Source organism: Palaemon carinicauda, chromosome 11 (assembly GCF_036898095.1).
Source record: "Palaemon carinicauda isolate YSFRI2023 chromosome 11, ASM3689809v2, whole genome shotgun sequence".
NCBI classification, from domain to species: domain Eukaryota; kingdom Metazoa; phylum Arthropoda; class Malacostraca; order Decapoda; family Palaemonidae; genus Palaemon; species Palaemon carinicauda.
In genome coordinates this window covers 105,172,441-105,186,909 of record NC_090735.1, presented here as the reverse complement: position 1 = coordinate 105,186,909, position 14,469 = coordinate 105,172,441, and the positions used below count along the sequence as shown (strand labels likewise).

Here is a 14,469-nt window from a genome sequence, read left to right as displayed (position 1 = left end):
TTAACGAGGGTGTATTACCCCCGCGCTAGTTAGCGGGGGGGGTAGGGGAGTGGTAGCTAGCTACCCCTCCCCCCCCTCACACACCGGTGAAGCTCACTTTCACTTAGAGGTAGGACTTGTCTTGGGGGACAGGGCTGGCGGGCAAATACGTATATGTAAATAGCTAAGGTTTGTATGGTTAGGAAAAATACAAATTATCTTCAAATTTGTCATTTGTTCCGTAACCAAAATACAAACCACGCTATTTACATTGGGTGACTTACCCATTAGGTAGGGTGGAAAGTCCCCAGCCATACTGGCTTTGGCTTTACCCGGGGATTCAGAATCCGAGTGAGTCGCACTCGAGAAAAGGAGTCCCTGCACCTCACAAGTTCCTTGCTCCGCAAGGAACCGTGTGGCCTACATAAGCTTGTGTGTGAAGGAAGAAGTGTGACCCGTCCTAGGCAGTTGACTGGAGTTCCAGAAGGAACTCTGGGTTAGGACGTTCCCAATACCACCTCGTCAGGGTATGGGGGACGCGACAGTATTGACTCAATACTCGGAACACAAGGAAGCATGGTTTACCTGCAGAGGTTCGAGGTCAGCTATGTAGAGACCAGGATGCTGCTTCCCAGTAGAGGGGATGATGAAGAAATAAGTAAGGGCCAGACATACTTCTTTCGTTCATGCAGACTAAAACCTGATAACAATGCCCTCAACCTTCTGCTACCTGTCCAAAAAGGAGCCCCAGGTTAGACCAGCTGTTGTGTAGCCACCACAGAGCGATAGAAAACGTATCGAAACTCCTGTGGGTCACGCCCTGCAGGAAGCGGGCTGCGAAGGTCATTAGACGCTTACAGACTCCAGCTTGTAGCACCTGCGTTACAGAGTAGTATTACTCGAAGGAGAGGGACGTTGCGATGTATCCGACATCGTGCTGTAGGGCGACGTGACGGGGGAGGGTCTGGAGTCGGGTCGAGATGAATGTCCTTGAGTCCGAGCTGAAGAGGTATACTGGCGACTCTCCCCCGTGTCCTTCTTGTGCTCCCAAACCGGCTGCAACTGAGGACAAACTGCAGCTGTTCCCAAAGCTAACCTCTCGATTCCTTTACTGGCAAGAAGGAGAAGGTTTTGGGACATCAGATACAGAATGGTGACTCGAAATCTTGAAGGAATTGGACCGAAGGGCCGGGACCCCAAGATTCTGAGTCTAGCCAACAACTCAGGAGCGAACCTGAATGTTGCCTTCCCCCATTCCTTAGAAAGGGCGGAGTCGTACGAGACCAAGAAGATTGCTTACACATTGGCCACGGCCAGAGTGAGCAGGAGCAGCAAGACGGAATACGATCAGAGGCCTGACGTAAAGGGTCTTGAGATCTCTTAAGGGACTAAAAAGTCCGAGCCATGCTCCAAGTTGGAGGTCTCACTCCGACTAGGGCAGGGACGTTCGCAGCTTCGCATGAGCGAGGAAAGGTCCAGCGGGAAGGAAAAAGTTATTCCTTTAAGCCTGAAGGTCAGGGAAAGGCTGAGCGACAGGCTTCATTGCCGAGAGCGGAAAGGAGTTTTCTCTCGCCGAAAGGCAATAAGTTCGTTATTGCTGGAGAAGACGCCTCAAGGGAAGAGGTATATCTCCCACGACACCAACCACCGAAGACTCTCCACTTCGCCTGGAAGACCCCTGCAGATGACTATCGCAGATGACGCGACCTCCGCCCCGCGACTGTAGCAGGTTGTCTCTTCTTGAGGAGGAGGCGTAGTGTCTCCAGCAATGAAGCCGAAGCGACGCCCCGGCTTGTGAAAGATGTTGCAGTGTGGTTGTTCGAGTAGCCTGTGCCGTGGGAGAAGCCCTCCCGGGAGATCCGTCAGGGGAAGCAGAAGGTCCGGAAACCGTTCTGCGCATAGTCCCAGTGGAGCTCTCAGGGCCAATGAAAGGTTGACAGACAACCTGGCCTTGTTGAGACCCATTCTCAACAGACAACAAAGGAGGGAAGACGCAGGCGTCGATGTTGTCCCACCATCACCGGAATGCATCTTGCCAGAGTCTTGGGGTCTGAGACTGGGGGGAAGAACAGCGGAAGCTTGAGGTTCCAAGCTGTCGCGATCAGGTCCCCCAGACCAGGACTTGCTGGTTACTCAAGGCCAAAGACCCCCAGGTACACTCTCTCTACGAGGCTCTGCTCGGATAGTTGGAGAGAACATTCCTCTGCCCGGAATGAGAGAGCCGATGGTGGTATTGAGAGGATCTCAAATCATCTCAGTATCTCTACTGCAAGATGCGAAGGTGTGAAAATGCGTCCCCTGCTGGTTAGAACACGCCAGTACCATGAAGTCGACGTGCACGGAGCGACTCGGCAGGAGCTGTAGGATCTGTAGAGGGGCCAGACTACGGCCCCTAAGCCTGCCTGAATGATGGAGAGGTATCCTTCAGGTCCTGACCATAGGCCTGGACCGGAACATGCCCCCCCCCCCCTTTTCTTTGACGAGTCCGAGAACAGCATAAAAAATGTGGGGAAAGGACGAGAATATCCACTCCCATCAAGAGGTTCCATAGGTCAACACCCATTGCAGGTCTAATCGTTCCGCTGGTCCCATAGGGGCCAGAAAGTCCGGTTAATCGTTGCTTTGAAACCACCGGAACTTGGGCCCCCCCACAGGGAACTTATCCTGAGGCGACCGTTCGGAACTTTAGACGGGTCAATGAGGAAAAGAGAACTAGGAAACATTCCAAGGTAGGGCTGAAAGCTCTGCTTGACTGAGAACAGGTACCGCGACTCTCCTCAGCCTTGCCACAGTCAACTGAAGGGAAGGCTCGGAGGAGGCGGCAACAGAATCTGGCTTCCCCAGGCGGTCACCCATCCAAGTACCGACCAGACCCGACGTTGCTTAACCTCGCTGGACGGACAAGAAGCGGGGTTTCCAACGTGTTAAGGCCGTTGACTCAATATCATGGCTAGATACTCCAGATGTTGAGGCAGAAGAGGAGAAGGCTCCTAGCAAAATACCATGAACCCCCACTCATGGTAAGCATCCAGAAGCTTGTCCCGGCGCTGAAGAAGGTCGAACCCGAACCTACCGGAGTTGACCAGACCTCCAAAAGGCGAAGGAGGCGGAAGCCTGCACCTGAGCGGCCATGAGGAAAGCAGGAGAAGTTCTCTGGGGAAAAAAACCTGCGATGCCACGGCGGGATCGCCACACTGCATCCTAAGCAGGAATACCTGTAGTCTAGGCTGAATTCCACGAGCTTCCTGGAAGATGGATGGAATGGAAACTGAAAGTACCCGTCCTTCCGATCCAGGGCCTAAGGAGTCCTGTCGCCTCGTTACCAGTCTGATCGATTCTGCTGTTCCACGCTGGACGAAGTTTGTTCGACAAACTTGATCAGGGCTGAGAGGTCGACTACGGAACTCCCGTCTCAGATACTTCCTTACAAGAAAGGATCGACTGAAGAAGCCGGGGGTGAAGCCGTCGACGATCCTATGGAGGACCTTCTCCTAAGGCACGGATCATTCTGCCCAAACAGGCAAACTCTTGCCGACCCTATGGCATAGAGGTTCAGAGACACTGAATTCGCTGACAGAGACGGCAGGCGCGATATCCTTGGCTGATCACAGAGATCGTGCAGGAATGGGCATCGGGAAGCTGTCATCCGGATGAGTAATCTTAGGCATCCTCCCAGCGTGAAACCTGCAAGGGGGGGTGCCAATCCTAGAGTTCGTGAACTCTGCCGCTCCCTCTAGGACTATGCCCCCCCGGGAGAGCCTCCCGTGCCATCTGTTCCTGACAGGAGGGAACTGCTATTGGAAACCTTGTCTCAGTTGTCGTAGCCAGTCCGATAACTTAGGCCGACGTGGCTGAAAGAAAGAGGCGCTGGAGTCCTGCAGGATCTGGAAGAAAGCGCCTTGGAGGAGTGAAAACGGAAGTCGACTTCCTCCGCACAACCGCTGTCTATGTCTCTGTCCTTGGGCACAAACAAACTCTTCTCAAGGATGGAAGGGTGTCTGAGGTTGTCGACATCCACGGATGAGACACCCGAAAGGAAGCCCTTGGTCATTGCGTCCAGATGGTCCAACATCGAGCTTGCCCGCAAGTTCGATACTTGACGACGAAACGCCAAGGTGCTTGAGCCCGAGAGGAGGAAAGTACCCATGACCTTCCTGTAGCTTCTTTGAACAAAACCTCGGGTCGCAACCGAGGAGGGAAAGGACCTGGTAAGCCCGTTTCACGAGATGGAGAAGAGGAAGGGGAAAACCAGTCACCCCTTGGCCGATGGAGAAATCTCGAACGGAAAGCCCCCCGGCAAAAACCCTTCCAGGGAATGACGGGGAAGGGCTAACCCAGGTTCTGGAAAGAAGAATGTTGCTCAGACCTCCCTGAAGATTCTTCCTGTTCTGCATGTGCCATGCTCTGCGTTTATAGGGTGAGGCCGTGTTCTGGAAATACGCTCCAGAAGACTCGCCAGGCTGGCCATGCTGCGAAACCCCAACGGGAATCGCGGTCGCAATCGCCCTGGCGCTCGCGCGATGGTAAATCAATGGTTTGCGCGTGGGTGAACGTGGAAGCGCCCATGAGCGGGCACGCAGGAACGCAAACGAAGGTGAGCGAAGGAGCGCAGAAGGAGGGCGAGCGTGATAGGAAGGGCGAGAGCTGGTGGTCGGCGAACGATAACCCATAAGCGAGCAATGGATACTGCAAGAATTAAGCCGACGTTTGCGCGAAGAAACGCCGCCGGTCCGGGCGACGGAACGCCGCCGGTCCGGGCGACGGAACGCCGCCGGTCCGGGCGACGGAACGCCGCCGGTCCGGGCGACGGAACGCCGCCGGTCCGGGCGACGGAACGCCGCCGGTCCGGGCGACGGAACGCCGTCCGTCCGGGCGACGGAACGCCGTCCGTCCGCGCGACGGAACGCCGTCCGTCCGCGCGACGGAACGCCGTCCGTCCGCGCGACGGAACGCCGTCCGTCCGTCCGTCCGCGCGACGGAACGCCGTCCGTCCGCGCGACGGAACGCCGTCCGTCCGCGCGACGGAACGCCGTCCGTCCGCGCAATGGAATACCGTTGGTTCGTGCGCGGGTGAACATTCGATAGCATGTGCGCGTCGACAAGCGACGGCGCGTTGGCGAGCGGTGGTGCGTTAACAAAACGCTAGCGCGCAGGTGAAGAATCGCGCAGGCACGTAGGCGATTGCCAACGCGAGAGAGACTAGTGATGGTTAGCGCGCATCGCGGTAACAGAAGGCGCGCAGGAGCATCAGGAAGGTGAGCGCTGAAGCAAGCGGTTAATCAGGCGATCCTAGACGGTCCGAAAACCATTGGCGCCCATTGGTGCGTGGCAAAAAAGGGCGTGCAGATGTGCGTTGGCGATTGAAGAAAGCTGGCGCACAGAAGGACAGAAGTAAAGGTGAGCGCTGGCGAGCAGGAGGAAGATCTACGGCAAGACTCAGCTACCGGAGATCGTGGTCCACAGCAGGCGAGCGCTAGATCGCTACTGATGGTGTTCAGGGGAACTGACACGCGTGGCAGATCGATGACGATCGTTGACGCGTAGGAGATCGCTGACGAGCAGGTGAACGTTGACGAGTACAAGTCGCTGGCGAGATGGTGATCGCTGGCGAGCAGAAGGCAACGCGTGGAAGCCTGTGCGTAGAAGAAGAGTCCTTGACCAAGACCTGAACTGAAGTTCTAGATCGCGAGGGCGAACGTGGGCGCGTAACAGGAACCAACAGGAACAGCAGAGATGATCATCATGAGAGCACTGACGAACAGGAGAGCGCTGACGAACAGGAGAGCTCTGGCGAACAGGAGAGCGGTGGCGAACAGGAGCGCGCTAGCGATCAGGAAAGCGCTGAGGAGCAGGAGAGCGCCTGTGCGCTAACACTGAGCAGGAGAGAACACAGCAGAAGGGCGCACAGGGGAACCCTGACACGTAAGGGAAGAACCCCCGTGGGAGGCAACCCTTTGCCCCGAAGGGGTCGTTGTCCGTCGGGAGACTGATGTCCGTCGGAAGACCGTTGTCTGTCCGCCGGGAAACTGATGTCCGTCGGAAGACCGTTGTCCGTCGGGAAGACCGTTGCCCGTCGGAAGACGAGGTCAGACTGTTGTCCATCTGCACCAGGGGCGGAAGATCAAGAAGAAGGAGTTGTAGGCTGCATACGGAGATTCAAAAAGGCGCCTCTTAGCACCCTTATAGGGAGAAGGGAGGCCCTTACGACGAGGCGGACGGTGAGCCTTACGGCGACGGAGGCCAACGGCAACAACTGCAGAAGAATCCTCCGAAGAGGAATCTCTATGAGTGTACTCTCTCGCGAACGAAAGAGAAACACTTCGTAGAAGCGACTGGTCAGCCAGTGACCTAAAAGGAGCAATCCTCCGAAGAGGGGCTCCTGCAGTTGCCCAGCCCCTTGAGCGAAACTGCAGGTGCGACCGCTCAGCACCAAGAGAATAGTCGCACGAAAAAAAGGCAAGAGAAGAACCCCCCAAAAGGGGAAAAACTCAAGCCTGGACAGGAAAAACTTCCCTCGGAAGGAAAGTTACCCACCCAAGGAGGCGAGCCTCCTGAGAGTTCTAAAATGAACTGGAGAGCTGTCAATCGTCACGGGAGTACTTCCAGTAGAAGGAGACACGCCCCTGACGAAAATCCATAGGGGAGGCAGCAACAGCCGAATCCCCAGGCCTCAACAAGAGAGCTCACACTGTTGCCATATTACAGAAACGAACTAGATCGGTAACTGTAAAAAAAAATAAAACAAAAATCATTAGTACACATTCATTCGCCCGGGAAGGCTCCGAAGAGGAATCCCGAGGGAAAGGAAAACAAGAATTACACAACAGGCACGTGCCCTCACAACCACTTACACTCACAGAAGGAGAGCTGTAACCAAAACAGAATTATAACAATTATAATTATGTAACTATGTAATTATGTAATTTAAAAATGAATGAACACTAAAGAAAGAACGAAAACCCCGAAAGGAATTGTTCTACAAAGCTGAAAAATCAACAAATACAATTAGATTCATAAACTAATTGAGACAAAACGTACTGTGTAGCAACCCCCCCACACGGGAAGGAAGCTACAAAAGGCGTAGTAACGTAGTAAAAGGGTGAACGACCTCAAGAGAGAGAGAGAGAAAGACCGAAGTCAAACTCGATCGCAACCCATATAATTACACCGTGGTGGCCTAAACTGCCGAGGGCTTCACGGATATATCGTACACTACACACACAAGCACAAACTCTGAAAAGGAAACTTACTGATTTCTATACTCAAATATATACATAAATATGAGAAAATGTTTACATATATATTGAGTAAAAGAAAAGTAAGTGATTAAGTAAAGACAAAACAAACAATGGCTGCCAAGCGAGGACAAAGACAGAGACGTCTGTCCATGTCCGAGGCAAAAGTGAAGTGAAGCAGTTCACCGGTGTGTGAGGGGGGAGGGGTAGCTAGCTACCACTCCCCTACCCCCCCACCCCGCTAACTAGCGCGGGGGTAATACACCCTCGTTAAATTCTAAAGGCTCGCCATTTCAGCTACGCTAAAAGGTAAACCCAATGTAAATAGCGTGGTTTGTATTTCGGTTACGGAACAAAAAATATTTTAAGAACAGCGATAACATTAAAATAAACATTTCCTATATAAACTATAAAAACTTTAACAAAATAAGAGGAAGAGAAATTAGATAGACTAGTGGGCCCGAGTGTGCACTCAACCAAGAGAACTACAACCCAAGACAGTGGAAAACCATGGTACAGAGGCTATGGTACTACCCATGACCAGAGAACAATGGTTTGATTCTGGAGTGTCCTTCTCCTAGAAGAAGTGCTTACCATAACTAAAGTCTCTCTTCTACCCTTACCAAGAGGAAAGTAGCCACTGAACATTACAGTGCAGTAGTTAACCCTTTGGGTAAAGAAGAATTGTTTAGGTTAGGTTAGGTGGGTTTAATAGGTTCTGCATCCTTTTACAAATATTAAAAGAGTTGAATAATCACGTTTAGTGACCTGGGAAGAGGGGTTGGAAGGGCTTACCCCCTTGCTAGGGGTTGTGACCTGAGAACTACTAGGTTAGGTTAGGTGGGTTTGTTAGGTTCTGCACCCTTTATAAAATCTCAAAAGTGTTAAATAATTAGGTTTCGTTCTGTTTTTGCACGCCCAAAATCCCAGGTTCCCAAGTTTCATTATAGGATAGTTACAGATAGGGAAAACTTTCCTACTAAAAACATTTTTTCCAACAGAACATCACCCGTTTTCTTCAAAAAATTACATTTATTTTCACACCAAACAGATACTTAGTGGAATATATATATATATATATATATATATATATATATATATATATATATATATATATATATATATATATATATATATATATATATATATATATATATATATCCACCAATAATGGGGGACCCCCCTCCGTATTTGACCATCCGCAATACCCAAGTGTACATATTTCTTTTTAATCATGACATTCAAGTATACTACAAGACTTCATGCTCCTAATACTGCTTGTATGTATTCATTGATGCAATACCCACGTGTATAATTCTCTTTTTCTCAAGTTTAAAGTGGTTTCCTTCGTTATTACAACATTCTAATGTATTCCCATTAAATAATATTTATTCTTTCCTTCACTTTATCTTGCTAATTTTGTTCCTGTTATTGCTGTATTACATTTAGTTTTTACATATCAAATACTTGCTCTGAAAGAGTTTATCCTTCAAGTTTACTTAACAGACACCGTACTGTTACACCGATGTTTCTGTTAACCAATCACATAACCGTACGCATGGAAACTTAAATGGGGGGGTTATATTTCTCCCCATCTTTGTTATCACTTCAGCCCTTTCCAAATCCTTTTTATTTGTGTCACCAAGTGTACTTAACAAGTTTCTAAAATTGCATAATGTCATACCACTAAAATTAGTGCCCGAAGTGTCATTCTTGGTTATCTTACATGCAAGAGAAGCACCTTCGACGGCATGCTCATAAAGTCATTAGATTGTTTTTATTGAATTTTGGGGTCTGATTTTTAGATTCGCAAAAATCTATGAAATAATTACCAAAAATAAGAACCAATTTAAGGGGATGCGCAGCTCAACATGTACCGCTTACCAGCACAAAGGAATTTAAGTTTTTCTTTTTTCAAGATTGAAGGAAGTGCACGACGAAGCAAGAACCATTAGTTATTCTAAAAAAAATATTTGCTAATAATTATGTAAGAAATAATAAACAATCATTAATGTTAGCGTGCGCAGCTCAACATTACCGCTTGCCAGTATATATGGAGCCTGATATTTAAATTTTTGTTCTCGATCTAAGCTAGCGCACGGCGAAGCAATAATCATTAGATTTAGGGTAAAACATTTTGAACAGAAATTATATGTTTACCTATAGTATATAAGGTGATTTCACTGAATATGACTTCATTTCAATTATTCTAGTTTTAGTGAGTGTGTAGTGGGGAACGAAGTAGTAGAACACGCTATTCTGTTTGTTTGCGGTTGAAATGAAGGACAAATTTGGATAAAAGAAGTTATTTACTACAGAAAAACATGTTTTTGGTTTGAAATGTTTTCCCCGTCCGTAACTATAATTTTACCGGTTCCCACCTGTATCCTTTGGGAAGAGGGTTTCATAACGGTAGAACGGCAGAACGGTAGGTTCTGGCTTATGTACAGTGAAAATAAAGGTCAAATCCGTTGAAAGTACATCATTTACTGTATCTAACTTTTATCCTTAGAAATGTTGTCCTGGTTTTCTATAAATTTACCCCAGAATAGGCCTACATGAAGAGAACATTTACTTTTCATGTAATTGATGTATTAAATACCGACCGGCGTCCAATAAATGTCTAAATCATATCACGCCTTGCATAGCAATGGGAACAACAATAAATGTCTAAACTTAGGAATAACTTACCTCATATTAGGTACTTAACCTTACAGCCAACACTCGTCTTATAATTCTCGGTCGTTTTGAGAAGATAAAATTTGGCATATATGCTTTTCGAGGAAATTTCCACACCTCTGGACTTTTGTAGTTTATGATATTAACCACTTGTTAATAATAATCGATAAAGATGACTTAGTCGTAATTGCAAGCAGATATTTCGACTAAAAACAAGAAATTAAAAATCTACCATTTTCTTCTTTAAATTTGAATACCAATTGTATACATTATCCAGAGCTATATCCTATGGCAAGAGTCACAGTTAGTTATCTATTGATTAAAAACGAAGTTAATAATAGCAAAATTTACGGATTTTTTCGACACTAACGAAGAAAACGCTTAACTTCTACAAGGCAGGACTAATGAAGTTAAGAGTGGGGCTGTGGAACTGGAGAAGAATGTATATGGTGCCAGTTAGTGAAAATTCTTTTATGTTCTTATTCTTCTTCTTCCATTTTAGTAGGAGATCTGGCCCAATTCTTGGAGCCAATGTACTCCCCTGTAAATATGATATAAGATAAAATATTAGATCTAATTAATACAGTTGACAAATTTCAATGTTAGTCTGTTAGTAAATATTAACTCCTTCACCGAATGTTATGAATATGTTAACTTGCCCACATGAGGCTTAATGCCTTTGATGCAAACAATATCCATGCTCCCCCTTCCATTGATATTGGTTTTATAGTGCAATATATATATATATATATATATATATATATATATATATATATATATATATATATATATATATATATATATATATATATATATATCACTTTATTAAAACATTTCCATTTAAATACGTTTACATTGATTTATATTTAAAACAACCTCCAGTGGTTTGTCTATTGCAAAATCGTTGCGTTAAATTTGCAGTAGTCTATTTACAAAAGAACATTTATCTGGGTTTAGAGACTAAATATGGCCCTTATTCCTCTGTTGGATAATTAATTTTACAGATGATTATAATGTGTTTAGTTTATAAATTAGTTTTAGTTAGAAATGTTGTGAAAACAGTTTTCGCCCTCTCCTGTATATCCTTTTCTTCATGTTTTCCTAATAGATTATTCAAAGAGCAATTCAGTTTGACCTGTTAATTTTACTTCTAGATCCTTTCTTTGCAAATTTTATTTCTTACAATTTATCATTATGTGTGAAATGTGCTCTACTACATTGCATGTGCTACATAGAGGTGTATTTGTCATCTTGAATTTATGTAGCCTAAATATGCATTTACTCTAACATATCCCATTCTCAAATTTCCTATTTAGGTTTCTATTTTTCTATTTCTACAATAAGTTGTCTCCCGATCTTCTATAATAGATTTAAACGTACTGAGCCACTTACTTGATTCAAGAACATCCCATTCCATTTGCCAGGTTTCTATCATCTTTTTTTCTTTAATGTTGTTTTATTCTCTGTCATCGACAAGTGGTTGAAGATGGTACAGCGGTTGTTTAACCCTTGTTTAGCGGTTGCGTCTGCCAGCTCGTTTCCCAGGATTCCTTTGTGGCTTGAAATTGACTGCAGTTTTACAGAATTGTAATTGCTATTAATTTCGATTAGTATCTCCTGTATATTGTGCACTAATGCTTTGAATATTTTTGTACACTTATCATTTATTATTGAAATAGCAGACAATGAATCTGTGAATATTACCGTCTCTTTGTTCAGGTAATTACCTCCTGTCCATTTCAGCGCTTCCCATATAGCAAATAATTCGACACCCAGAATAGACGTTGCTGGGTTTAATCTAAACTTACAATAAAAGTCAAGGCTGAGAATCACAAAGGCAGCTGCACATGACCATTCCTCACTACTAATTTCTTTTTTTGGACCCATCCGTATACAGTATAGGCCTATGTCTAAATGGTCAAGATACTTTTCCTCTTTCATTCTACAGAATTCTTGAATAAATTTGTTATTAGGTTCTTCCTGGTCAATGTCATCCATTGGGTTAATACCAAGATACTTATCAATACATCGCCAGGGGGCTACAACGGGAAATGCCCTTTCTTCCCGTTGCGTCCCTAACTTCACTTTCCACCTAATCATGGTGTCTTGTACCCTTAATATAAATGTTTAATTTTACATTTTAAAGCAACATTTTGTATTGCATTTTTATTCTTACTGGTGTCACGTTACTTTCAACTTGTAGTGATACAATGGGTGATGCATTTTTGGCTCCAAGTGCTATTCGTAAAGCAATATTTTGTATTTTTTCAATTTTTCTAGGTTACTTCTAGCTGATGATGAATATAATTTAATTCTATATTCAATTTTGCTTAAAATGTAAGCCTTGTAGAACATCAGCGAAGTTTTCCTATCTGCTCCCCAGGTGTTGGAGGAAACCGACTTCAATAAATTCAGTATCTGGTAGCATATTGCTTTTACCTGGTTGATGTGATGTGTCCAACTGAGGCCTGGACTCTCCCATACCAATCCTAGATACTTGTATTTATGTACCCATTCAATCATATTGCTGTCAATTTTGATTTTAGGTAAGATATCTATTTTTTGTTTGTGAAATACATTATCTTCGTCTTTCCTGTATTTATCCTTAGTCCCCATTTCTGGGTCCATTCGTTAAACCTTTCAACCGCATCCTGAATTTCCAGACAAGCCATCTCAATTGTATCTGCAGTTACATAGAAGCAAATATCACCTGCAAAATCAGAACTTTTGACTGGTTCTACAATTGGTATGTCACTCATCATGATATTGAATATTGTGGACTTAAGACTGAGCCTTGAGGAATCCCTGATTTAATTTTTCTAGGGTTAGAATATTTATTTTCTACATTTACCACATATTCCCTATCTTTCAAGAAGCACTCATGCCATGTTAACAGTCTCCTTGTGACTATTCGTGCGAGTTTAAACATCAAAGCTGTATGGTTTATTGTATTGTAGGCACTCTGTAGATCAAAGAAAACAACTACGGTTACCTTACAATTTATTAATGAAACTCTTACCTCATGCTCCAGTATAACTAACTGATCTGTTGTACTCCTAGTTTTTCTGAATCCACTCTGGTTTTTTCCTAATTGTTTGTTATTTTCTAACACCCAGCATAGGCGTTGATGGACCATTCTTTCCATTAGTTTGCCGAAGCAAGATAACAATGAGATTGGTCTGTAGGATTCTGGTAGTTCCTCGGGTTTTCCAGGTTTTAGTACCGGCCAGATCATACTCTGTTTTCACATCTTAGGATAACTTGTAACTCTCTAGCTTTTATTAATAAAACCCAAGACTTGATGGCGCTTTCCCTTTGATATATTCTTGATGAATTTGTTGTGAATTTTGTCCAACCATGTTGCACTTTCATTTGGCAACTCTTTGATGCACTCTTCTAGCTCAGCCATTGAGAATAATTTGCTGTAATCCTGAAATTCATTATTGTGTTTTGCTATTTCAACACATTCAATCATTTCCCTCTCTGACTCTAAGACAAATGACACAATTTTTACCCAAATGCTTCTGCTAGCAATTCTGCCTTTTCTATCAGATCGAAAATTAATTTGTTTTCCTAATTTGTTAGTGGATGGTTATCTCTAACTGGAATTCCCTTAATCTTATTAATAGTGTTCTAAACTTCTCTCTGAGGTGTATTCATATTCATTTTACCTGTGTAATTACCCCCAAAAAACTCTTTTTGTAGCTTTATTACATTTCTTTACAACTGCTTCTTTTTTGCGGAAGTCGATTTTATTGCAAGTGGTCGGGTGTTTGGTGAACAACTTTCTCGCTCGTCGCCTCTCTGCCACTGCCTTACTGCATTTCTCGTTCCACCATGGCTTGTTATATTTAATACTTACCTTCGTATTGGTTTGTCTGATAATATTTTCCCTAGATTTGATCATTCTATTGCTGGAATCTTGTATTTCACCATCCAGTTCTAATGTATTTGCCACTTCTATTGCGTCAATATCATTGTTCCACTTTTGCCAGTTAACATCTTCCAATACCCACGTCTATCTTTTCCATGACCCAGTTCGTTCAGTTTCCAAGTCAGTATATATTAAAATTGGTGTGTGATCACTACCCCTATTAGAAAGCTCTTTTATATTAAAATAATTCGCTATTGTGGATGAAATGAAACATAAATCTATTGTTGAAAATGTCCCTGTAATAAGATTTAGTCTTGTAGGTAGTCCCGGTAGCGTAATTAGTACTAAATTGTCGTTTTCATTAAATACTTCCACTATCCTTTGACGAGCGTTAAAATGCCCTACAACTATAAAATTTCTCCCCGTTTTCTCTATGTAATAAACAAATTCCTCTTTAGTCAACCTGTCACTAGGGTTATACGCATTTATCATACCTAAATTACCTCTCTTGAGTTTGACTTTGATGTGTTGAACTTCCATATTACCATTTGGATATACTGTGGTGTTTCCCACTACATAACAAACTTCACTTCTAATAAGGATCATTATACCCGGACCCTCTTCTTTGACCTACTCTGTTTTTCCTTAGAACTATAGTTTATAAACTTTACTTGTTGATCTTCTTTCAAAAACGTTTCACGT

General features: G+C 44.5%; 1 long non-coding RNA gene across 1 annotated transcript in view; it reads right to left on the bottom strand.

Moving 5' to 3' along the window:
* Positions 1-10,279, bottom strand: part of LOC137649745 (uncharacterized) — a 570,076-nt gene extending 559,797 nt beyond the window's left edge. Inside the window, exon 1 of the long non-coding RNA XR_011045847.1 lies at positions 9,906-10,279. This is a non-coding gene — a long non-coding RNA (uncharacterized lncRNA). The remainder of the gene's footprint in view (positions 1-9,905) is intronic.
* Positions 10,280-14,469: the final 4,190 nt, after the last annotated feature.